General features: G+C 41.4%; 1 protein-coding gene across 2 annotated transcripts in view; it reads left to right on the top strand.

Moving 5' to 3' along the window:
• The window catches only part of INSC (INSC spindle orientation adaptor protein), a 134,525-nt gene that overhangs the window by 51,308 nt on the left and 57,611 nt on the right, over positions 1-25,606 (top strand). The window lies entirely within an intron of this gene.

Genomic DNA, 25,606 nt, shown 5'->3' with positions numbered 1-25,606 from the left:
GGCCAATAAGCATTTTGAAATGAAAGTGCACATGAACTCCCCCCTTCTTTATTTTTACTCTTGATTAATTTGCAATATGGCTTTTGTCCAGAATGGAAAATCTATGGAATTTCCAGAAGGGGAAAAAAAATCTGTGACGGGAGCTGCAGTTTGACAGCAGGGCAGGGGCGTTGGTGTTGATGTTAATCAGTATACAAGAGACACAGCACTCCTTTGTAACAACACAATCAAGAAATAAGTTTTTTGTACCAGCGATAAATACGTGTGTGAACACAAGTTACATTGTACTACAGGAGGAACATAATGAATTATCAAAATTGGGATTCTCCCACCCCCGCTTTAAAATTAAAATTAGGAATTCCCGATAATGGATGGTCTGAATGACAGGAGCCCTATTATGTATGCTGCTCACTTTGCTATACTTAAGTCCATGTAATTTCATTATATTTGTAGTGTCTCGCTGTACAACCTGATTGTAAGGAACAATGAGATCGCAGAGCTCTCTTGTAAAATCTGATTTAATCTTGAAATACCTTTATGTGAACAAAGAAAAATGGATAGATGCCATTATCTCAGTACTGTAGTGGAATAACTTTAATATGCAGCTTTATCAAATTAGTGACTTTGGAAAAATATTTCCCTACCATGGGAAATAAGTAAAATGGGATGGTTGCATTGAAGTTGTGTTTCAATTGCCCGTGACTCCACATTTCTGGAAAATCTGGCCGCACAATCATTAGAAGGCATAGCATATGGTCCTGCTTTCGGGTTGATATGGTTAGCACACATTGAATAACAAAGAGGAGACAGGAGGACTTCAGATCATCCTTAAGCAGGAATGATTTGGCAAAAGGAAGAGTTTCTGTTGATTTCTCCATGGTGATGGAAAAATTCTGTTTGCTCTAGGAGAGTTTGACCACTGTAGTTCATCCACTGTTGACTTCAAGATTGGCTTGCTTTGATGCACTCAGTGGGTCTTCCCTTGTGCTTGATCCAGAAACTGCAGAATGCTGCAGCACGATGGCTGACAGGAGTGAGGGCCAAGTTCAAGTGGATAAAGCCCTTAACCATTTGGGGCCCATTGAATTATGAGACCGCGTTACCCTGTGTATCTCCACTTGACCATTTGGATCTGTGGAAGTGGCACTGTTAACAGGTGCCACATAATACCCATGCCACATTTGTAAGAAATTGGTATTGTAGTATGACAGTACCTACACTTTGGAAATCCCTGCCTGTTGACAGGAACCTCCACTGTCTCTTTTTGGCACTTGCTTAAAACATTTTCGTTGAGCCAAGCCTATCCAGAATGTAGGAGGAATTCAATGTCATACGCTTCTGATAATTCAATCAGGACACACATGTCTGCTCACCAGATGAAACAATCCTCCCTCCCCTCTACCTTGCCCTGATTTTGGGTTCTCCTGACCCACCAGAGTAGGTTTGGGGGAGGCACGAGTGCAATGATGGAGGAGGAGGGGGGAGTTCCCTGTTGTGCCAGCAGGAGCCCTTGCCTTGATTTTGGCTAGTGTGCCAGGTTCGATGAATCCAGACCTTTGCTTTTTAAATAGTTAGAAGACTTTTCATGAAAAGGCAAACTCTTCAAAATCGGTTGTATTATTTCAGTGGTTGTGTCTGTCTAACCTTATTTATATATCTAACAGATTTGTGCCTACCATTTTTTTCTTAAAAAATGTTGGCAATAGCAGGCAAAAAGAAAGCATAAAATATGCACTATAGGCAACCACACACTTAAGAAGGAGCTAGACCACTGCAGCAGTAGCAGAAACAGAGATCCGGGTAAAGTTTCAATAAACACTAGAAAATAAGATTGGCAACATTAAAGCATGAGTATATGAACAGACTGGTTTTTAATTAAAAGCCTGGGAAAATAAAAAGTTTCTTTACTCGGGGGCAGAATGGCATTAAGTGTTGGTGCAAGGGACCCAGAACTAGGGAGGGTGTCACCACATTAAACTGATGCCACCACAGAAATGTCAGTTCTTCCCCACTTCCTGAATCTCAGCAAGCCAAAGAAGCTGGAGAAGGGCCTCATCAGAGAATGTTAATGAGCTAGCCCTGCCAGTCAAGGGGTGGGGAATGTGGTGCCCTCCTGACGTTGCTGGATTACAACTCCCATGAGCCTGCTGGCAGAGGCTGGTGGAAGTTGGAGTCCCTAAAATATCTGGAGGACAATAGGTCTCCCAGCCCAGAATGAAGTCCTTCAAGTTCAAAATCAATGGCTATTTGGGAGCTGATAGAAACCAGAGAGCAAATCTCAATTCCTGAAATAAATGCTCGTTTCCTGATCCCGTGTGCCTTAAACACATTGCAACCTTTCCTCCCTTTGTTCTACTGTTTTCCTTTACTTTGTTAGCTTCAACCAAACCCATAAGTTATCAGAAGGAACAATCCACATAAGGTCACCTCATGCATATTTATAGCCTGGTACAGCTTTCCAGAATACTTCTTGGAATGGTCTGATAATTTATCTATGTAAGGAAGCTGTTTAAACCCTTTGCCCTATAAATTAACATCTATTTGACCCCTGGTTCTAAGAAAACCATATTTAAGAAAGCTTTCATTGCTCTGGGTTAATACTGAAAGCTTTATGTATTGCTTCATATTGTTTTTAGGAACGAGTACTTGATCCTGTTAATATTTCTTTTTAGTGCCCATCTGGGTTTGTTACCTCAGATTTATACTGTAAACATGAATGTGTTAATGTTCAATCTAAGTGCATAAATTACTGCTGGCAGATGTTACAGCAGTTGTAGTATGGCTCTTGGAGTAAAGAGTAATGGGTCTTTTGGAGTACAACACTTTGGAAGTATTTTTATTTTCCTCACCAATGCTAAAAGCAAAGACATTTTGCTGCTTGAGGCAAAGGACAAGATGACACCATCCTCTCTTCCATGCCACATATAAGAACTAACTGAACTAGAAGCTGAATCTTTTTTAAACATTGGAAATGGGACAGAGTCGTTCTCTACTACACCGGACGACATCAGGCTAGTGGTGCAGACCAGGCTGCTTAGCACATATACAGTAGCTCATACCCTCCAGGTGTCCTGATTTTCCAGGGAGAGTCCCAGAATTACAAAAGCCAACCCAGCTTCTGCTTTGATTCCAGAATGTCCCTATTTCCCCTGCCACTGCTGCTGCCGCTGAGCTCAGGGAGGGGGATGAGCCGGTGCTTGTCCCGAGCAGCAGTGGCAGTGAGGGAGCATCCCATGGCCTCTCCATGGCTGCTGTTACCTCCCTTGGGCAGCTCCTAGTAGCTTCTGGAGAACAGCCCATTCCTGTTTGTAAGGGAACATTTTCTGACAGTAACTCTGTTCTTCAAGAGGGCAGGTTGCTGTCTCTTGAGTAGAGCTGGCCCTCAAACTGGAGCACTTAGCAAAATACACAAGAGCATAGTGCATGTGACTCTGGGTCAAAGTCTGAATAGCAGGATAGATATTTGAGGGTGGTCAGATCAGAGCTTTTCTGGAAGTGTGAAGTTTTGTTTGATGAAGTATAACATAATGGTAGTTTAATAGTTAATGGTGAATGAAGGCTGTCCCTGAGAAAGGACAAGTGTAGGGCAGGTTACAGGAGCTTTAATATGTAACCAGAATGCTGACGTGAGTTCCAAACTGAGATAGAAGTTCATGCCAGAAACATGCAGAAGTGTGTGTTGTGTTTTGCCTGCAACATAACCTCTGAATAAAGGGGACCAAGCATGTAGGCCATCTGGAATCGTGGTGTGTGTGTGTGTAGATGTGCCTTCCTATCTGCATTCCATACGGAGGGAACTCCATGCAGCAAACTGCATAGTGTCAGACAACAAAGGAGTTCAATACCCTTCTGTCCCTTTCAGTCCAGGGATATTTGGCTGGTTTCTATAATAGCAGCCTTCATTGTTCCTTTATGGAAAATCTCAAAGCTTCTCAATGACTTGTTACAGATATTTACAAAATGTTACCCAACGGCCACAGAATAACAGAGACTCAGGAAGGATGCGTCGAGTTAAGGTTCTTTACCCACCAGACCGAGGTGTCAAGCACTGCTGTACAATAGACCTGCAACTAGCAGGGAACAATCGATCTATAAAAAGAACAGGGGAGGTTGCCTTCTTGCAGTCAAAGCTCTTCAAAAGCAGCTATTTCTCTTTCCCACGCCTTGGCTCTCCTTCCTTTCATTCTTCAGAGGTCCGAATATAATTGGACCTTTTGCGATAGGAAGGAACCAAGACGGTTGAATAGCTTGCCCCTTGTATCACTCCCTTCTGATGCAATGGATGGCAACACTTTCTGTAATGAAATAAAACTGCAAAGGAGGTCATCGTGGGCCAGAGCTGTATTCAGTCTCATTAGTACAGGGAGAGAAATAGTTCTTTTTTTTTATTAAAAAAACAAACCCCAGTATTTGTTGCAGGTAACAAAACTTCTCTTGTGATTCAATGTGTCTTCCATGTGTGCATGTTTGCACATTTTTAGTGTTTGTGAGGAAGATGTATGGCCTTTTTCTGGCAGTTGTATGGCTTCATGCACTGATAAATTCACTTAATGCCCTTTCTTTCTAAAGGAATCTTTCTGCTTTGTAACTGGGGCTGCCTTTAGACTAATAGGTTCTGCACATATCAGGCATTGGAGAGAATCCAGAACCCTCTCAAGACTTAGAAAGTCTTGCTCCTTCACCCCCATCTGTTTAAATGTGCAGGAAATCCTCATGTGAAAGTTGAGCTTATTGAAATTTGGTGTCTCTTCATGGGCAAATGCAAGGGGGAGGCAGACAGATCCAGAGGAGAGACCCAGCCCCAGCCAGGAGGTGGGCCAGTGGATGCAGAGCAGGCACTGACACATTGGGCGGATCTACACTCAGGGTTTTTGATGTTAAGGAATGGTTTTTATAACATATAAGGACACACGATGCCCCACTTTTAACGTTAACAATGCATTATTAAAATGTGACACCAGAAGGCATAACCAGCAGTAGGGAAACAGCATTCTGACAGAAAAAAAAAGGTAAGAAATGCTTTAATTTACAAGTATGCCGTTGTTAATATCGTTCTAATAAAGTTTAACAGGTCAGTGTAGATCCAGCCATGGTACGCAGGAGCTGGCAGGAAAGCAGATATACATTAAGTGGGAGAGCAGTCACAACCAGCAGAGGCAGAGTGGGCAGACCACAGGGCAGAAAGATACAGGGCAGGCACAGGATAGACTCAGGACAATTTGGGCAGTAGGCAAAAACAGTGAGCAGTCCTGTAGGCAGACAGATACTCTAAGAAGGCTGCACAGAGCAGATTGGAAAGACATGGTAAAGACAGGCAGGCAGGCAGGCAGGCATAAAGTGGGAAGGTGTACAGGACAGACAATGGCCAGACAGACATGTTGAACAGTTAGCAGACTTACACAGAGGCAATGAGCAGACAGAAGGAAGACAGGCAGGCACAGTGAATAGGATGCCAGCAAAGGCAGTTTTTCCAGGCCTCCAATTGAGACATATTTTCCACAATATGCAAGCAGCCCACCACCCCAAACTGCAGCAAGAAGGAGACAATTTTCAGTAAGATATACTGGAAAGAGAAATGCAGCATACAGGTGGGATGCACAGGCAGGCAGGATCAGTGCGAGATTTAGGGCAGTGCAGTCAAGGTTCCCCATACAGGGCACTGAGCTGAGGGGCACTTTGATAAGTGGGTCTTGGGGCAGCACATGGCAAGTCACAACTTGGAAAGAAGTATTTAGTAATCAGTACCAAGTGTTCCAAAAGAAATTCCTGTGAAAATAAGAAATAGGGTGTTGTTGTTGTTGTTATTCAGTTGTTTAGTCGTGTCCGACTCTTCGTGACCCCATGGACCAGGCACTCCTGTCTTCCACTGCCTCCCGCAGTTTGGTCAGACTCATGCTGGTAGCTTCGAGAACACTGTCCAACCATCTAGTCCTCTGTCGTCCCCTTCTCCTTGTGCCCTCCATCTTTCCCAGCATCAGGGTCTTTTCCAGGGAGTCTTCTCTTCTCATGAGGTGGCCAAAGTATTGGAGTCTCAGCTTCACGATCTGTCCTTCCAGTGAGCACTCAGGGCTGATTTCCTTCAGAATGGATGCGTTTGATCTTCTTGCAGTCCATGGAACTCTCAAGAGTCTCCTCCAGCACCGTAATTCAAAAGCATCAATTCTTCAGCAATCAGCCTTCTTTATGGTCCAGCTTTCACTTCCATACATCACTACTGGGAAAACCATAGCTTTAACTATACAGACCTTTGTCGGCAAGGAAGAAATGGGGTATGTGCTCCAAATACTGTCCTCACTCAGGGTGCCATTTTTCCAAAGTCTAACCCCGGCTGGAGACATCCAATGTGCAGGCAGATAGACAGAGTGAGTGAGTGGGCAGGCGCGGGTAGTGCATGTGGATAGGAGTTGGACAGGGAGACAGAGAATTGGACAGATTCAAGAAGACAGATACCCACAAGCAGGGCAGGGGACACAAGGCAGTCAAAAGTAGATAGGCGACATAGACGCTGGACTGGAACACAGACAGAATGAGTAGACATACTAAGCAGAACAGACACAGTGGGCTGGCAGGCAGAGGCAGTGGGAAAACAGACACAGGACTGTCTGGAGGAGAGATGCAGACCAGATGCACAGAGCAGACTCGATAGCCAAACGATTATGGAACACTTGGTATGATTTACTGTGTTTTAGTACAACCTGTCCAAGTATGTACATAATTCCACATTTCTTTTGATCAAGTTCTTCAAAGACATATTCCCCTCAAATGCACATCTTGGTTCCTAAAACTCACTGAAGCCAAGTCGAGAACTTCAATTAACCCTTCCTTTGCATTGCATTGCATTTCATCTGCCCAGGGAATTTTTATCGAGGAGCTGGGGGATAAATCCCTCAAATAATTAATAGTTATGCCTTTTTCAATGGAACTGGCTCCTTAAATGGACACAGATTGAAGTAAGGGTCAGCAGTCATTGGGCAGTCCCAAAAAGGGAGCAGCAAAGGGGGATAAATCAGTGGTGAGCTTCTTTACACCATACTTTTAACTAGTTTTATTTACGTCATATGATTTAGCTAGTGTTATTTAAATTCCAATTAATATTGAACTATTTGTGTTTTAACTGGATTGATCTTCTGTACAAAAACAACCAAAAAGTATTGCCACAGGTAGTTTAAACATTTCTTTTGTTGTGTTTTATGAGATGTGACTAATGCAACAGTTTCTCAGCTTCAATAATTTATCTGTAATTTAGACAATTGTATTCTTTAAAAATATGAATAAGTAGATATATAGGTACTGCTGTGATGGGAAGGTAAATGGCGCTTCTGTGCGCTCTGGCACTCATCACAGTCCTCCGGGCACCTGAAGCGGCTTAGTCATGCTGGCCACATGACCTGGAAAGCTGTCTGTGGACAAATGCTGGTTCCCTTGGCCTGAATGCAGAGATGAGCACCGCACCCCATAATGGAATTTGACTGGACTTTACCGTCCAGGCTTTTACCTGCCTGTAAGGTTTTGCACAACATCATTAGCATCAAAATGCCAGCTTGTATTTCCCCTCTCCAAATTTAATTTGATTTCCTTTTTTTTGCGGGGGTGGGGGGAATCTGGCAGTATACAAAGACAACCAAACCCAAAACTTTTGTCAGCAACTCACTTGCAATATCTCAATGACCCAAGGAGTCCTTGTCTGGAAGCACCCCATCAGTTTCAAACTGACCCTGGTAACTATTTTTATGTTGCGTATAATTTCCCCTTGCATCAAATTTCTTTCAGGTCTGCTTCAGGTTGTTGACATCTTTCCGGAAATCTCTGGAAGTTGAACAGGTGTTTAAATGTGAACACCCTTATTTGTTTTCTTCCTCTGAGTGCTATTTTAAGAGCAGTGTTTTGCCACTGAGTTATTATCCCATTTGCATGGGGTTGTGCTTTGCGTGGGATTTTTCATTATTGGTTTGTGTTGAATATTGATGGTGACGCACTTACCTGACACAGATGCTTCTGGCTTTGTTGTCTATTAAATGCTTTGTTTGGGACTGTTTGGTCATGAATACAAATTCTAGCAAAGACTTCTATTGTGCTTCATCTTCTTATTTGCTATTAAAACCCTGAAGCATTTTTATATGCCTGTGTACCTTATTGACTTATTGAAGAGATCTCTATCTGGTTTTCAGTACAGATTCTTGAAGAGCTTTATGCTGGAAGCTTAAAATGATACACATTAAAACCACCACCCTCATTAAAACAGAAGTACAAATTGAAGTCCTTAAGTGTCCTGGTAGCCAGCAATGTTTTAAGCTGATATCTAGATGTCATGAGATGAGAATTTTTCCATTTGTGGATGGGAAGCTTGCCTCTGAAGAGCAACTCCTTGGCTACATATTCCTGGTAGCCTCGTGGGTTGATGAAATTGATTTTTAATGGGAATCTAATTGTACTTTTGCTCATGTCACTGGATGGTTTTAGATGAGCTACCGTGCCTCCCTGCAGCATTGACCATTTGTCACATTGAAGAAGTTCCCAGATGTGGAATATTGTTATTTGTGTGCAATAATATACAATTTTGTTTAGATATGCATACCCAGATACTTAGAACACTGAGGCAAGTTTTAATCTGTTTTTAGTTTATTGTTGATTTTAATTTTTGGAAAGTTTTAAGTCATTGTTTTTAATTATTATTATTGATAATTTCATTTTTTCATTTTTTGTAAACCACTTTGAAGTTGTTGTTGTTTTTACAATCAAGTGGTGTATAGAGTTTATGAAATAAATAAATAATATATTGAAATGTTTATAATAATCTTGTTTTTTGATATATATTTTTTACAGAGTTAGTTAGAGAGGGTGAATCTGACCAGAATCTGAGCTAAGTGTGAAAAATATAATGTCTGGGCCGTTTTAATCCATGATCCATGCCTTATTATTGACTACATCCTTCTCCCCATCACCTAGCTAGCTCACAGAGCTTCTTTTCACCAGTTAATCTGTCAAATCAGTGGAAAATTGTTCATATTATATATATTTTCAATGTGTGCACACTTTCTTTGCAAATAACTTCATCCTAGAAAATTACTTATTCTGAAGCTGCTTGTCACCACAGATTTCTGTCTTATTTGTTGTCCTTCATTCCAATTTACCTCCTCATTTAATTGCCTTAATTTGCTTCTCTGCTGTCTAGAGATGGGGGAGCAGGTCTTAAAAACCAATTGTTCAGTCACATCTAACAAGCAAGATAAAAAGAGAACTGGCAGAACGACTTCACAGCTCTGTCAGTGAATTTGCTCTTAGCTTCTGACAAACAGGCTAGTGGCCTAGTATGTTACTGACCCAATTTTTTTTTGCCTCAGCAAATTATTTGGTATCTGTTAGGTCTGTTAAGTATTTGGTGTCTGTTAAGTCTTTCAGAATGCGATCCTATGCATGTTTTCTCCTATTAACTTAATGAGGCACAAGATTACACTGTCATTTCTGTTGTGTATATTAGCCTATACGAAGAGGAGTGGTGTAGCAAGAAATGCATAGGATTTTGTAATGACAAAGAAATGCTTCTTGTCTTCTGTTTTTGCATAGATGTAGACCTTTAATTTAGGGACGCGGGCGGTGCTGTGGGTAAAACCTCAGTGCCTAGGACTTGCCGATTGTATGGTCGGCGGTTCGAATCCCCGTGGCGGGGTGAGCTCCCGTCTTTCGGTCCCAGCTCCTGCCCACCTAGCAGTTCGAAAGTACCTTTAAAGTGCAAGTAGATAAATAGGTACCGCTTTATAGCGGGAAGGTAAACGGCGTTTCCGTGTGCTGCGCTGGTGCTGGCTCGCCAGAGCAGCTTCGTCACGCTGGCCACGTGACCCGGAAGTGTCTGCGGACAGCGCTGGCTCCTGGACTCTTAAGTGAGATGAGCGCACAACCCTAGAGTCGGACACGACTGGCCCGTACGGGCAGGGGTACCTTTACCTTTACCTTTTTAGACCTTTAAGCAGAGAAACCTGTACTGATATACTTACAAATATAACCACTGAATATCCTGTTCTCTTGCGATGGAACAGGATGGCTCAAATCACTCTGCCGCATGGCCATATTCATTTCTGTTCTAGGAATGGGTGGTGCCGTGGTCTAAACCACTGAGCCTCTTGGGCTTGCTGATCAGAAGGTCAGCAATTTGAATCCGTGTGATGGAGTGAGCTCCCATTGCTCTGTCCCAGCTTCTGCCAATCTAGCAGTTGGAAAGCTAGGTAAAGGGCATTTCTGTGCACTCTGGCACTCGTCCCAGTGTCCCGTTGTGCAAGAAGCAATATAGTCATGCTGGCCACATGACACGGAAAGCTGCCTGTGGACAAACAGCGACTCCCTTGGCCTGAAGCAAGATGAGTGCTGCACCCCATGGTCACCTTTGACTGGACTTAACCGTCCAGGGGCCCTTTACCTTTATCTTTACCTATTTCCGTTCTAATCAGCTTTGCACTTTCTGTGAATTTAGTGCCCATTTTGAGCAGAAGATAAACAAAGGGAGCCTCAAGTAGTATTTTTTCCATTCCCTTAACCTAACCACTGCGATTATCTTGCTGAAATTTTGCATGTAACTTTCCTCTATCCTGTATGCAATGTTCATGTGAATTTCCAAAATGAAACAAAACACCTGTTTCACCTCCCCTTTAATTCTGGCTTTAAAGGACAGAAACCTGTTCACACTGTTCTCTGGACTTTGGCAAGCAGACTTGGGCTGCTATGTCCATTCACCTTTTTCAGTGGGCAATCTTGTGGCCGTCCCGGCTGCACCACCAGCAGTGGGTGGGGCCATGCCCAATGTGGCCCAATCGCCAATCAGCCCCGGTAGGGGGTATGGCTACAGGAAATTAAACTGTGGTGTGGCCGGAGGGCTCTCCTCCTTTTTTATTTTTTATTAAAGCTTTATTGAAATTAAAAGGAAACAACGAACAAAGGGTTTATCCAGAAAAAAGACAAGAAAATGGTAATATTTGTTACATCATACCACAATAAGTTCTTCTTGCATTTCTAACGACTTCCCGTCACCCCATCATGCATCCACCACTTAATCTATATTTTTTTTGAACTTAATATTTTATTACGTTTTACATAAAAAAAAATAAAGCGACAAAAATAAACAACAACACAGCAAAAATAAAGAGAAATACAGTAAAACACAAACACGAAACAGCGAAAAATATTAAAAAAGAGAAACAAAAAATAAAAACAATTTTATCTTCATTATGTTCCTTGCGTTAACATATTTCTCTGACCTCCCCAGACCTCCCTTCTCTGTATTCCAAATCATATATTCAATCAGCAAATTCCTTCCCTCTGTCTTAATTTAATTTTGTCTTAATTTTAATATCTTAATATATCTTGATTTTCTTATATCTTAAAATATTAGGTCTTTTTTAATCTTTAAACTTTTTACTAATAACCTTTTACATTCAATCTAATGTCATCAAACATTCATTATCTTATAATGCTTCTGTAGGTATTCTTTGAACTTCCTCCAATCTTCATTCACCGTCTCTTCTCCCTGGTCTCTGATTCTGCCCATCCACCACTTAATCGATCTAGCTTACAGTTTGTTTTCTTTTTTCTTTTTGTTAATTTTCACCAGTAATATATTCTCTTATAATTATCCATCATGCAACCGAAGTCATACGAGGCCTGCCACTGATGCCATATTATTACAATAGTCCTTAAGGTATTTTTTGTACATGTCCCATTTTCCAATAAATGTTTGATCAGTATGACCTCTCAGTTTCTTTGACATTTTTGCCAACTCGGCGTATTCTAACAGTTTACTTTGGAACTCCAGTTTAGTCAGAATTTTCTCTCCTTTCCAATTCATAGCTATTAATATTCTTGCAGCTACTGTGGCATACAAGAATATTTCTGGAAGGCCCCCTTCTCTTGCCCTTTCGCCAGATCTCCCAACCCACCTGCCCTGTTTTTCATGCTTTGCTCTGACACAACCTTGCTATGGACAAATGTTTGGGGCCACGTAGGATTTTTCCCCCCACTTGGCAAATTGGTACCAGCCATTTGGTTTTTGCCTACCTTGTAGCAATCGGCACAACTTTGTGAGGTTAGGCATTGGGTAAGCCATTGTTTGGATGGAGGGGAGGCTGTAACTTCCACCTGCCCTTACTCATTAAGGATATTCTGTTAAAGGGATCCATGGGTGTGGATCCTGTCCTATGCCCGGACGTGGGCTAGGGCCATGCCACAATCCCAACAGGGTCCTCTTGGGTTGCCCCTATTTGATGTAAATCATAGGGCTCCCCCTATTGGTGGTTTACCCTTAGGTGGACTCCCTGCAGATGGGTGGGAGTCGAGATATAGCTTGGCTTCACCCAATGCCTAAGCCAAACTCCTCACATCTGTAACCAATAAAGTTGTGGCCTATTTGAACCCATAAACCTAAATGCTCATGTCTGTGTGTTTGTTAGCCACTAGGGAACTGCGGGTCGTGGGCTCTTGGCATGCAAATCAGCAAATTTCCTTCAACAATGTAAAACGTTATTTGTGGATTTAGCCGTTATGATCAAGGTTGAAATGTCAGACGCTTAACCTTTCCACTTCTGATCACGAAGACATAATGGAGTCTAGCCTAACCATCCCACCTTGCTGCCCTGCCACTGCTATAACCACACAGAATATGAGTTTGTGTGCCACTCTGATGCTGTTTTTCTCAATGTCAGGGTAGGGGCTTGCATTACATCAGGGAATTGACGTGAGAGGACAGGTATCCCAAACCAACACCCCCATCATCTTTAGAGCAGCTCACTGAAGCTAATTATTAGCAAAACAAAACTTATGGAAGACCCTAAACTACAGATCTCCTCTCCTGCTCTTTTTCTGCCGCTGAAGAGAATCCCTGTTACAATAGTCAAGCCCCAAAGTTTTTCTACATACCAGGCTTCTCACTGCTTCCACAGACTTTAAGTCAAACTGCTTGTAAACTGAGGGTGCCAAAAATGGCAGGTGCCTGGAGTCCTGGGTTCTTTTGGATTCTTGTTATTGCTTTTCTCCAGAAGGTGCTCACCTTTCAAAAGTGGCTTCCTGCTCTCATTAAAAATACATCCTCGCAAGACAAAAGTCTGTCAGGAAACACTGAAGTCCAGGCAAAACAATCAGTTCTGCGTATCCTGACAGCCTATGTATTATATTCTGATAGCAGGATGTTGTGACTGAATGAGAATATGTACTTCTGTGGTTTTGAGTCTAAACATTTGGACCCACCATCATTTTAAGCTAAGGTGTTAAGACAAATTGGAAGCAAATCTTGTACAATGTGTCACTTGGTCAGGGGAAGCCAGTTCATTTAAGGGGCTAGAGAGCAGAAAGGAGAACAGTACAGACATTTTCTTTTCTGGAAGCTAGCTGGGATAGTTCACTTTTCAGATTGTTAGATGTGAAAACCAGCTCTTCCAAGCTCTTTAAATTGTTAGATCTTTTTACTCATTAATACAGCTGTGTGAGTGCATTCTAGCCGCAGGGTTCAGGACAGGAAGCAATATTAGAAAACATTAGCCAACTATAATATCTCACAGGAAGAAACAGAGCATGAAGAGATGATTGTTGGTTTTGCTGCTCTTTTTAGTTTGATGATTTGAGTTTTAAGGGCTGGATTTTTGCTGCTATTATGTTCACATCTGAGGTGTAAAGCTCCCGAGTTTCACACATTAATTGTAACCCCAGCCAGTTTATTTGCTTATTTATTTGTCTGCAGGCCTATAAACTTCTAATTTACAATTTAATGGGCCAGGAAGTCTCCCTCTTTGTTTCTACAAAAAGGGCAAGATAATACAGAAATTTTTATACTCTAGGGGAAAAAATCTAGATATTTTAAATCCTTAGAGTAAAACAGGGAGACATATATATTTGGAACAATATTTTTATTCTAATATTTATTTTCTATTGCAAATTGCCTCCTGCAGAAAAACTATCTGCTTGTTAATATTTAGTGTCAGGGGTTACATCCTCAAGTCTGAGAGGACGATATTGCTATTGTGGCAAAGACAATAGCATCCACTGCTGTTTCAGTTTTCTAACTCCAAAGGTTGTTTTCATGTATAATAATATGGAACTTTATTTGAGCCCAAAGCAACAATCATCGCAGGACACTTGGCTTATTTTTGTTCTCTGTGTTCTCTTTCTGGAAAACATTGTTCTTTTTTTTTTTAATGCCTTGGCATACTGAGTGCCTAATTTGTATTTAGAAGTTCACTGGGAAGTGAATGAGCTCCATTCTCATTCAGTGACAAGAAATGAGTAGGGTGACTTCATATTCTTGAATCAGTTAATAATCTGTCTGGTGCTACCTGTTTAGACACCTCCTCTCATTCTCTGAGTTTCCATAATTTCGATTCCTTTTGAGATTTAGCCTTTCAAAACATGATGTCACCACAGACTAGATAAAATTGCAAGTGTTGGTAAGATCAGGGTTAGCAAAGTATTGGTGTTTTGGGTGGGGTTGGGGTAGGTATTTTTGGCTGATTCATGCATTTCAAAACTTATGTGATTAGCTTATTCATACAGCTATGGAGCCAGGTGGCTTGCAAAATGAATCCTGCTAGCAGAAGTTAAGCTGCAGGATTTCGTGAGACTAGTTTTCTGGTGTTATATGGCTTACATTGCATAAGTAGTTAGGTGGATATATCAGTCAGCGAAGGCACCTGGTTAGTGAATGTTGGAGAGGAATAATTGGTCTTGTAGGTAGAATTTAGTAGTCTTCGTTCCATTGACAAAAAGGCATCCATTAGCAAAAAGGGCAGGACCAGCTCACCTATGAGGCTAGATTAGGTGACCACCTTAGGTGGCAGGATCCACAGAGGCAGCAAATCCCAATGTAGATCTTTATTCCTCTGTTGTTTCTGAGGTAGATATTCACTTATCCCTTCTTCCCCAGCAGGGTGAGATTAGGGTGAGCACCAATTGGTGGCTTGTCTCAGGTGCCAAAATGTCTCGGGCTTCTCATGATTCCTCATTCAAATAGTCCCCTGTTCCCCCCAGTTCTGGTCTTCTGTTGGATTCTACCTTGCATTTCTGGGAATGATGACATCAAGAAACAAAGGAAGGACATTGTAAAGGGAAAATATACCCTCGCAAAGGAGGGGGTCCAGAGCTTTGTTTGCAGAACCGTTTAGACAAGTTGTGCTACTACGACATCAGTATTTCTGGTATAAGAACAGTGTAGCTTCTCACAGTGGCGTAGCGTGGGTTGTCAGCACCCAGGGCAAGGCAAGTAATTTGCGCCCCCTAACCCGGGGCAAGGCAAGTAATTTGCGCCCCCCGCTGCACTGTCCCTCCCCCAGATAGTCCCTCGCTCTCTCTCCGCACCGCATGCCTGGCACCTCCCCCTCCACAGTGGGCGGCGACCCAGCGGCTCGGATCGGATTTGCACAGCCAGCACTGCAGTGAGAGAGAGTGAGTGAGCCAGGTAGGGGCAGAGAGCTGCGAGTGCGAGCGCCCCCCCCCAGATGTTGCGCCCGGTGCGGCTGGCCCCCCCTGCACCCCCCACGCTACGCCACTGGCTTCTCAGGTATTTTGAAGGATAACTGGGCCACTATAAGTGGCAAGCTCTTGGATCATGAAAACTGCTGTGTAAAAGGTTAATGAATTTTCCACATCTGTCTATCCTCCTTGGACAGAGGATACTGGAGAAATACCCACCCCTGAATTATTTATTGTCTTGTGGTAGCATATCCGAAAAGCTGTCACACATTAACATTTCGGTGGAAGAAATGTTTCAGTGCAGCTAATAGATTAAACAGCAATAAGTCACCAGGACTGCTTGGCGTTCACCCAAAAGTGCTGAAAGAATTCAAAGATGAACCTGCTGAACTGCTGACTCTGACTTGTAGCTTCTCTCTGACGTAAGCCTCTCCACGGCAGATTTGGAAAATCACACTTTAAAAAAAAAATAAATAAAAGACTTCCAGACTATTCCTGTAAACTATGCTCCAGGTTTAGAAAAACTGGTTTGCAACAAGCATATCATGCAAGACTATTTGTATTCTTTTCCTTTGAAAAGAATTCCCAGTAAAACAGCTGTACCAACATTTACACAAGTATTCATGATGGAAATATGTGAAAGTATTGCTCCTATAAATGAAATGGTTCTGTATGATTGCACAGGTACTGGAAGCAGGTAGAAGATACTTAACAGGATCAAACTATTGGGTGAAAACATTGCTTTAATCACAATGCAGTCTAAACCTTATTCTCTTTTGGATGCTTCCAGATGGGTTTCATTGTGGAATTGGTGCCCCTCATGCATGCCTTTTAATTGCTTCTTTTTTGTTTTGTTTTGACCATGTTTTTAGATGATATATACCAATCAACTGAATAAATATTCCGTCAACAACTCTGGACTTCTTAATCATCAGATACTCCGAAGTGTTGCCGCAACACTTCATTAACCCTGTAGATATCCAGGCTTTGTAATATTCATAACTTATAGTGCATATTCATAACTTATAAATTTGTCACCACTGGTGACAATGAAGATGATTTATTCAAGAAAAATTAACTCTGTACTGCTGCATCTAACCTACATCTGTACAATTGTAATGATCAATACAATCGATGCCGTTGGAGTGAAATCAACAATAATTTCCTGAAAAATTTAATTTTAATAGCCACCTATGTCAGTTATAAGGAATTACACAGAGAGACAGTCTTTCTTCTATCATCTGCAGGTTAAACAATGATGCGCTTCAGGCACCAATAAAACTCTGAAATGTTTGATATAGTTCTCCAAAAAGTGTGGATAAAAATGGATGTAAATGTGAAATATATACATGTGCATTACATTTGGTATATTTGCTTAAAATGTTTATATCAGGTGAAATATTAGGAAAATTTGCACTAAAATTCTGATGAATTTTTATTTTCAGTTTTTTTGAATTGATACAATTGAACTGAAGACTGGAAAAATGAGAAACTGAGAGAAATGACCCAATGCCATCAGTTAACCTTTTGCATAAATTTACAGACACACTAGTAACATTTTTGGAAATATAGGTGAGTTTCTGGAGTCAAATGCCATTTTTATCACCACAGAGCCATTGGGCACCTCACACCCCGGAAAGAAGAAAAGAGGCAATTAGGCCATCAGGGCCAAAGAGGAGATCCCTAGTCCACCAACCTAAGTAGGTTGGCTTGAGTGACAATCCCCTCACAACTGCAATCCCTCAAAATGTTCACTGTCCTCCATGTCTTTCCTTTCTGGCACCGCCACACCCTTACCTGCACCGTGCCTGTAGTGTGTGTGGCAAGTGGGTGAGGCTTGGTCAGAAAAGATGGTTGTTGTTGTTTAGTTGTTTAGTCGTGTCCGACTCTTTGTGACCCCATGGATCAGAGCACGCCAGACACTCCTGTCTGCCACTGCCTCCCACAGTTTGGTCAAACTCATGCTAGTAGCTATGAGAACGCTATCCAACCATCTCGTCCTCTGTCGTCCCCTTCTCCTTGTGCCCTCCATCTTTCCCAACATCAGGGTCTTTTCCAGGGAGTCTTCTCTTCTCATGAGGTGGCCAAAGTCTTGGAGCCTCAGCTTCAGGATCTGTCCTTCCAGTGAGCACTCAGGGCTGATTTCCTTAAGAATGGATAGGTTTGATCTTCTTGCAGTCCGTGGGACTCTCAAGAGTCTCCTCCAGCACCATAATTCAAAAGCATCAATTCTTCGGCAATCAGCCTTCTTTATGGTCCAGCTCTCACTTCCATACATCACTATTGGGAAAACCATAGCTTTAACTATACGGACCTTTGTTGGCAAGGTGATGTCTCTGCTTTTTAAGATGCTGTCTAGGTTTGTCATTGCTTTTCTCTGAAGAAGCAGGCAAGAAAAGATGGTTAAGTCCATTCAAAGGTGACTATGGGCTTGCAGCTCTCATCTCGCTTTCAGGCCGAGGGAGCCAGCGTTTGTCCACAGACAGCTTTCCAGGTCATGTGGCCAGCATGACCAAACCCCTTCTGGCACAACAGGACACCGGGATGAGTGCTTCCCGGGATGACTGTTTACCTTCCCACTGCAGCGGTACCTATTAATCTACTTGCACTCAGGTGCTTTCGAACTGCTAGGTTAGCAGGAGCTGGGACAGAGCAATGGGAGCTCACTCTGTCACATGTATTAAAACCGCTGGCCTTCCGATAGGCAAGCCCAAGAAGCTCAGTGGTTTAGACCGCAGTGCCATCCATGTCCCATTATGTGTGGCAGGTGGGTGACACTTGGTCAGAACAGCCTCACAGGCCAAATGGGTAGGTGTGGCAAAGCCTACAGGTCAGAAGCTCCCTACTATAGCTTTTTCGTAACTTACACAGAATCTGTCTGTTGTGACCTAACTCATACAGAGTGAAAAAAAGTCAAGCTATATGAAGCCCGCCTTGAAGCCAATTAATGTAATCATGCAGAAGAGGTGTGTGCCTCTCTGTGTGTGGAACCTTTCATCCTTTGACCCATTTAGGAACGGGAACCAAAATTTGCTCCACTGGCAACTACATAATCCTGCTCTGCTCCAGACTGGCTAGGTTGGTAGGATGCTGCTGTGCCTGCAAACTGTAGGTTGTAGTAGCCTTCCACAGGAATCGTCGTTGTGACCAAATGGCTGAGCACAAAGTGGGTTAGTGAAAAACACTCTTTTGATGCAACTTAGCACAACCAATTTAGCATTTGTTGCTGCTGGTGACATTAATTCATGGGCATTATTCCATCCATGCACTTAATATTTAGTTGATTTTTAATATCAGGATTGCAGAAAACACACATTGCAAAGCTGGCTTGGCAAAGGGTGCAGCCATAAGCTACTGTGTGGCCAGTCACAGTTATTCATAGGTAGGGCAGATATATATTTTTTCAATTACCTAAGCTAGAATACCTTTGGCTGGCAGAAGGATATGTGCTTTTCTCCTGAATTATTTTTACTGCTGCTTTTATATGTAGCTATTTCCCCCCATTGTTACGTCGGGATAAATGGCCTTTTTGTCAATATGCCATACCGTTGTATATATTCTGAGATTCTAACAGTGGTAACTTTAATGTGTTATGCTTTTAATAGAATTAGCACAAACTGACAAAGCTCCAAGGTTAATGCCTTACCATTCTCATCATGCAGACGACTGCACCCTACCTGAAATCCCCACATTAGTTTTCTGTCTGATCCTGAATGGAGCACAGACTCCTCATATTTACCTTCAAAGCCTTCCATGGCTTTGCCTTCCCTTCCCCACTCTCCCCCCCCCCCATATCTCCAGAAGTGGAGTGGAGCACCAACACTGGCTTTGTGGCAGGTGTGTTGTTGTTGCTGCTTATGGGACAAGAGGGGCAATTTGATGTGGAAAATGACATGGCGCGCATGCACTGACTGGACTGCTGGATTGGTTTTGCCAGTGCATCTACACCAGTGCTATTTTTTTAGAAAAAGAGGTGCTGGAGTTCACAATGAACGTCTCCCTTATTCTCTTGGAATGGCAATGGCGCCTACCTGAGAGGTGCTGGAGTTGAGCTCCGGTGAGCATCAGCTGGAAAAAAAAGCTCTGATCTACACTGCACCAATCTGTACTGAAACGTGGGATGAAGAAATTATTTTGGCAGGAAAATGTATAAACATTGCAGATTGGGATGAATGCTGTTTGTCACATGACCTCCCCAAACACCAATCGGGATGAACGCTCATGAAAAACTAAGCACACTTATAAGAACGACTACATGTTCTCTGGCGAGTGCTTACTCTTTCATATTCCTTCTAAAAATATTGCTTTTCTGTGTCATACTAGCAACAATCCATTAGCCCTCATTTTCATTTATTTGTTATGCATTCTTTTGTATGGCTTTTTGAGGGTAAGAAATGACCCCAGCTGAAATGACATTTAACGTATCACTGAAATGAATCCATATTCTTCTAGTTTGTAATGATTAGCTGAAATGTCTTAGAATACATGTTTCAGATATAACTTCTATACATCTTGCACCTAATTCTTTCAAATATAGCACACACTTCTTCTAACAGCATTAAATATCACCTGTGGCTCACCAATCTACCTTATCTACCATTGTTGACAGGTGTTGTGGACTATGACATTTATACCGCTCTTAAGTGCAGTAGGAAAGTGGATCCAGTGCTTTATGGTGGAAATTTGCTTTCCCCACAAGTGTGTGCCCCATCTCCATGGAGCTCCACCCTTTTCTAGAGTGGGAAATGGCTGCTTTCTCCCTTTTATCTGAATCCTATGCTGGATCGTAGGATACTGCACCAAGGAGACAGCACCACTATCCTCTTATACAAACATTTTCGGAGCACAGTTCGGATGCAGGTGGTGAGCACCTGCTAAATTCTGATCACTAGTATAAATTCCACTCACAAAATAGTATAGGATGCTTATGGGTTATAAAAGGCAAATGAAGCAGAGCATGTGTAGCATAAAGTGATCCTCAACTGAAATGGGGTTATGGTAGCATATATAAAAAAATGGATTGAATAATCAGAAGGGATTTGTTTTGTTTTGTTTTGTTTAAATGACCTGTCTCAAGGCAATTCATTTTCTATAATTTCTGCTGGACAGGATGACTATAATTTCTTTAATTAGTTGCCTGCTATGCAAATAATTATTGATGTGTGTGTATAGTTAAAATGGAAAGGTAAACGTGTAGACACATTTAAGAGGGTCCATACTGTGAATTAATGTAGGTTTGGGCTGTCTATTACTCACCCCAGATTTGGAAGACTTTCCCATTGGCTCCTGTAACGCTCTGTAAGCATTATTTTAGACTGTTAGGAAAGCATGTAATTTTGGTTAGGGCATATGGTCAAATGCGATTAAACCATGTTTGTCACAGATATTTGTGGCTTTAAAAAAAAAGTCAAGAATATAAAGGCCCGAATGAAGGAAGTTGAGAGAGTGTTTTTCAATTTGAACCATGTGTGTTTCTCAGGTTCTCCATAGTTAATTTATGTCAGAGATAGATAGATAGATAGATAGAGAGAGAGAGAGTGAGTATGCAGAGCTCTCTTTACATAAGTTTTCATACTTTTTTTCTATGAGCTGGATAGGAGCCATGTGATTCCCCAACATTATGGTTTGAAAAGAATGAACACACCTGAGAAAGGACCCTAGATTCACCTTTAGCTGTACAGAATGGCTGTGTTTGGATATCATGATAAATCATGGTTTATTGTGATGGGAATTAGTTTAGTCTCTCCCCCACTCCCAGGCTACTATGCTCCCCACCCTCCTCTAGTAAAGTTGTGAGGAGATCAGAAACGTTCACTTCTCACATGTCAGTCAAACCTTAAACTTTGGTTAATCTTAACTCTGGTTCATTGAAACAAGCCATTGTTTGAAGTTGGCTTCTTTCAAACACATTAAGAATAAACATAGTTTGTTTCACTGGAAAGAGATGACAAGCTCTTGCTAATGAAAAATGGAACCCCAAACTTCCAAATCCCTTGTAGAGAAATAAGTGCAAACCTGGGGGAGGCAATGCTTGCAACATTCATTATAACCATGGTTTATTGTGACATCTAAATACAACTAATGTGTGACTAGCGCTGGCATAGATCCATTCAAAATAATGTAGAATCTTAGATTTTCAGAACAGTGATTTTCATAACTTTAGGGTTGTAACCAAGGACAGAAAAGAAGTCAGTTTTGCCTTATGCATCACCTGCATATTCTAAGTAATTTATGGCACAAGATTCATACCAATTAAACCTGAACTATTACCCACAAGCCAACTAAGCCTTGCTGTCTTTAATGGAAGAGATCAGGCTTAATTGCAAGCATTATGGTTTATGAATCAGGTCTTCATGAGTCCAAGGTGGATGTTGTGTACCTAATTACATTTGCTCAAGTCACCTTCAGTGTGACTGTCTACACAACTGGATTAATGATTGAAATCTAATCCTGAGTTGTAAGACCTGGCTCTTCTGTCTGGCTTTTGATCAAGTAGCTGGTTTTCTGTGCGTGTCTTAAATCCGTAGTGACTCTGTTTATGTTTTTCATGTATTTTTCTGAATTGCTGTAAAAGCAATATAGAAGAAAGATGCAAGTCCTCAAGCCATTCACGTGGATTAGTCCCAGTTATTTCATTTGTACTCTACTGTATATATTTTAAGAGTATGTGAGTTCAGAGTTTTAGCCTAAATCATTCTAAGAAATGACAATACTTAGGAGCTCATCACATTGAAAATCAATAGTACTTTACTTCACCTGAAATGTGACTGACTTTGTTTAGCCATGTATTTTACTTTATTATCTAAAGTGTTTTGGACCGGACTCCTTGGCATAACGGGAAACTCTCAAATTTTGAAGGCTTTACAATACAATGCATCTGTCTCTAGAAAGGATGGTGTGTGCCTGGCTGGACCAGTAACTGCACACGTTGAAGATGTCTCTCTGCATTTGCCACTGGGGGATGAGCAGAATTGTTTCTGACACTGCCAGCAACGAAATGTCAGCTTTAATAGCACCAGCCATCTGCTCTTCTGAAAGTTTTTCTTCCCACTAAAGAGATGATCAGTTTTGTCAGAGATTGACATGTTCAACCTGCTGTTAGGTCTGTGCAGGGTTTGATACACACGAACAGCTCACCTCTAGACAGTTACACAAATGTCCATCTCTCTATCATCTATCTATCTATCTATCTATCTATCTATCTATCTATCTATCATCTATCATCTATCTATCATCATCTATCTATATCTATCATCTATCTATCTATCATCTATCATCTATCATCTATCACCTATCACCTATCTATAGGTCCAAAACACTTACAATGCTAATATATTTATAATTCTCATAGCTTTTATATAATGCTGTTCTTCATGTATTTTAGAGAAATATTTTGACACAAACCCTACAGCATTATAGAATATTGGAAAACATAATATTGAAGACATGTGAATTCATATCAGCTTATGAAGCTGTCCTATACTGAATCCCCTCAATGGTCCATGTTGCTTGGTACTGTATATAGTTGCTCTTCAGGCAGGAGTCTTTCTCATCCCTATCTGAAAAAGCTGAGCATTAAACCCAGAAGCTTCTACTTTCAAAGCTTGTGCTCTAAATTTTGCATAAATGTGCATTTGTATTTCAAACCCAGGATCCTACTCATGAACTGCCTTGGACGATTGGATAGTGGAGATACACTGAAAGGCAGGATAAAATCTATTAGATGAATTAAAGCTTGTAAGTGAAAGGTGAAAGCTCACGATCTAATTCTCTTGTCCCCTGCCCTACAAGGCAGTTCTTATTTCCGACACGCACAACTCTTACTATAGTACCCTGAGACTCCTTTAGATGTTTGGATCACAATAATTACATTTGCTGAAAGATGCATGCCCAGCAACAATTCAAGCTGAAGACAAATGGCCTGTAACTATAGTTTTCATTCAAGTTCTAGAACTACTGAATATATACCCAAAACATTCAGCATGAATGTTTATGGTACAGATCAGAAAAGATCCCCCCCTTTTTTTGCAACACTCCCAGCATTGATTCCTGAAATCTAATTAGGGTCTGAACCAAGAGCATCTCTAAGAGGAACGGTAAAGGCAGTGCCATTTCTATAGCTGTTAGTGTGGGCTCAGAATGATTGCCATTCTAATACTTCTATTAATCTCAGGAAAACCAGTTAAGCTGTTTTCCTGCCTGTAAAGGTTTCTCTCTGCTGGTTCAGTTATTGATTTTAATTTTAACTGAAACCAGGGAATAAATGTAGAATAATAAAGAAGTAATATAGTGGTGCTTAGAGCTATATATTTGCAGCTTGTTTGTTGTGCACCTTGAAAGGCAAAGTAGCTGCTGTTCTTAAGATTCCACTCTGGACCATAAAATACACCTAGTATGGTTGTTTTATATGTAGCCAGGCTAATACAGTGGTATCTTGGGTTAAAAACACCTCGGGTTAGAAACACTTCGGGTTACAGACTCCGCTAACCTGGAAGTAGTACCTCGGGTTAAGAACTTTACCTCAGGATGAGGACAGAAATTGTGTGCCAGTGGGACTCCATTAGCTAAAGTGGTACCTCAGGTTAAGAACGGTTTGAGGTTAAGAACAGACCTCCAGAACGAATTAAGTTAGTAACCCGACGTACCACTGTACTGAATACAAAATGCATTTATGAAATCTATTATGAGGACTGGATTTTATGTTCCATGATTATATATATATATATGCACTCAAATAAAGGGTTGCGTCAAATAATGGCTTTGCTTTAGGGGGAAATGTTTTTACTTGTGCACCCCAGGGCACCCAAATGCTGCCAACCTCACCAAACTACTGCAGCCCTTTCAGCCATACCCCGTTGTATTCTAGAAGGCCCAGTAATCCTCAGGAGCAACTCAGGGTCAAACTGGTTAGAGAGGGAATGGCAAAATGACTTGTGCAAGTTGAAGTGTTTCCTGCCAAGGCAAAACCACCACTGGATGCAACCCAGGAAAAATAAGTGAATCCACTAAAACAAATCAGAATCTTGAGAACAAGAGTATGAATGAAAGAAGCTATTACAGTGTGAAAATACAACAGGCACAAAACATAACTAATCAAATTACAGCTTTGAAGACTACAGCACATGAAAACTACAACCCATAATAAGGAAGAATATTGGTCATAGATTGAGTTTAAGGTAACTCTTGTGACTTTTGGAGCTAGCTCAGGAAAGTTGCTGGATACCTCAAGGAATCCTCCTAGAGTCATAATTCTGGCTTGCAGATCAAAGGTACCTTCAGTTTAAATTTGCGAATAATCCCCTCACAGCAAGGTCAGTACACTTCTCTGTATGGTTCCTCTGTAGTGACAGACGAGCAGCACCTCTCAGTTGAACATAACTGGCAGTGTGCTTATTCTTGTGTCGTCTGTAAACAATAAGGTCTGGACATGTGTCCAATGTTCACAAGATTACTTCAACACCCCCAAATTACTGAACAAGTCAATTTGAGTTGCTGCATGGAAAATCGTGATATGAAATAGCTCTGGGGTTCTAATGCTGGTTATGAATACTTAGACTTGCAAGCAACTTAAAACATTGTGACTGACATTTAAATAAATGTTTAGAATCTGACACCAGTCTTATATAAAAGTGTGACTGGCATGTTAAATAATCACAGTGAAAACAAGCTACTAACTTGCTGGGGAGTGGAATGGGGAGCAGGTACTGAAGACCAAACCTTTAAGCAGAGTTGCATATGCCACCATGAATGGGAAATCCATGGCTAATGTGCATATCTTATGTGCATATGTAACATAATCTCAGGAATTTTGTGGGTATTTTGTGTTAAACAGGCACATATGATTCAACCAAATGTCAGCTATTGCAGGAATGGACATTACTGTACAGTTTATGCATGCAGACAAATTATAAACCATGTGTAGCTGTAGTTCATAAAGTGGATTAGCTGGAACAAAGTAGATTCTGTTGCCTTTTTCTCAAACTGAGATAAATGGTCTATTTATCCATAATCATGGCTATTAGCCATGATTATGGATAAAATATAATCTCTAAATGGAGGCAGTATATAGTATCTTGGGGACAAAAAACAGGAAATGGCTGTCTCTATCAGACCCTAAATTTTGACTCTCCAATACATCTGCCCGTCCACTGTTAGAAAGTGGATA

This window comes from Podarcis tiliguerta (genome assembly GCF_965153285.1).
Source record: "Podarcis tiliguerta genome assembly, chromosome: 1".
NCBI classification, from domain to species: domain Eukaryota; kingdom Metazoa; phylum Chordata; class Lepidosauria; order Squamata; family Lacertidae; genus Podarcis; species Podarcis tiliguerta.
Note: the sequence above shows the minus strand (reverse complement) of the source record. Positions and strands in the feature narration are given on the sequence as shown.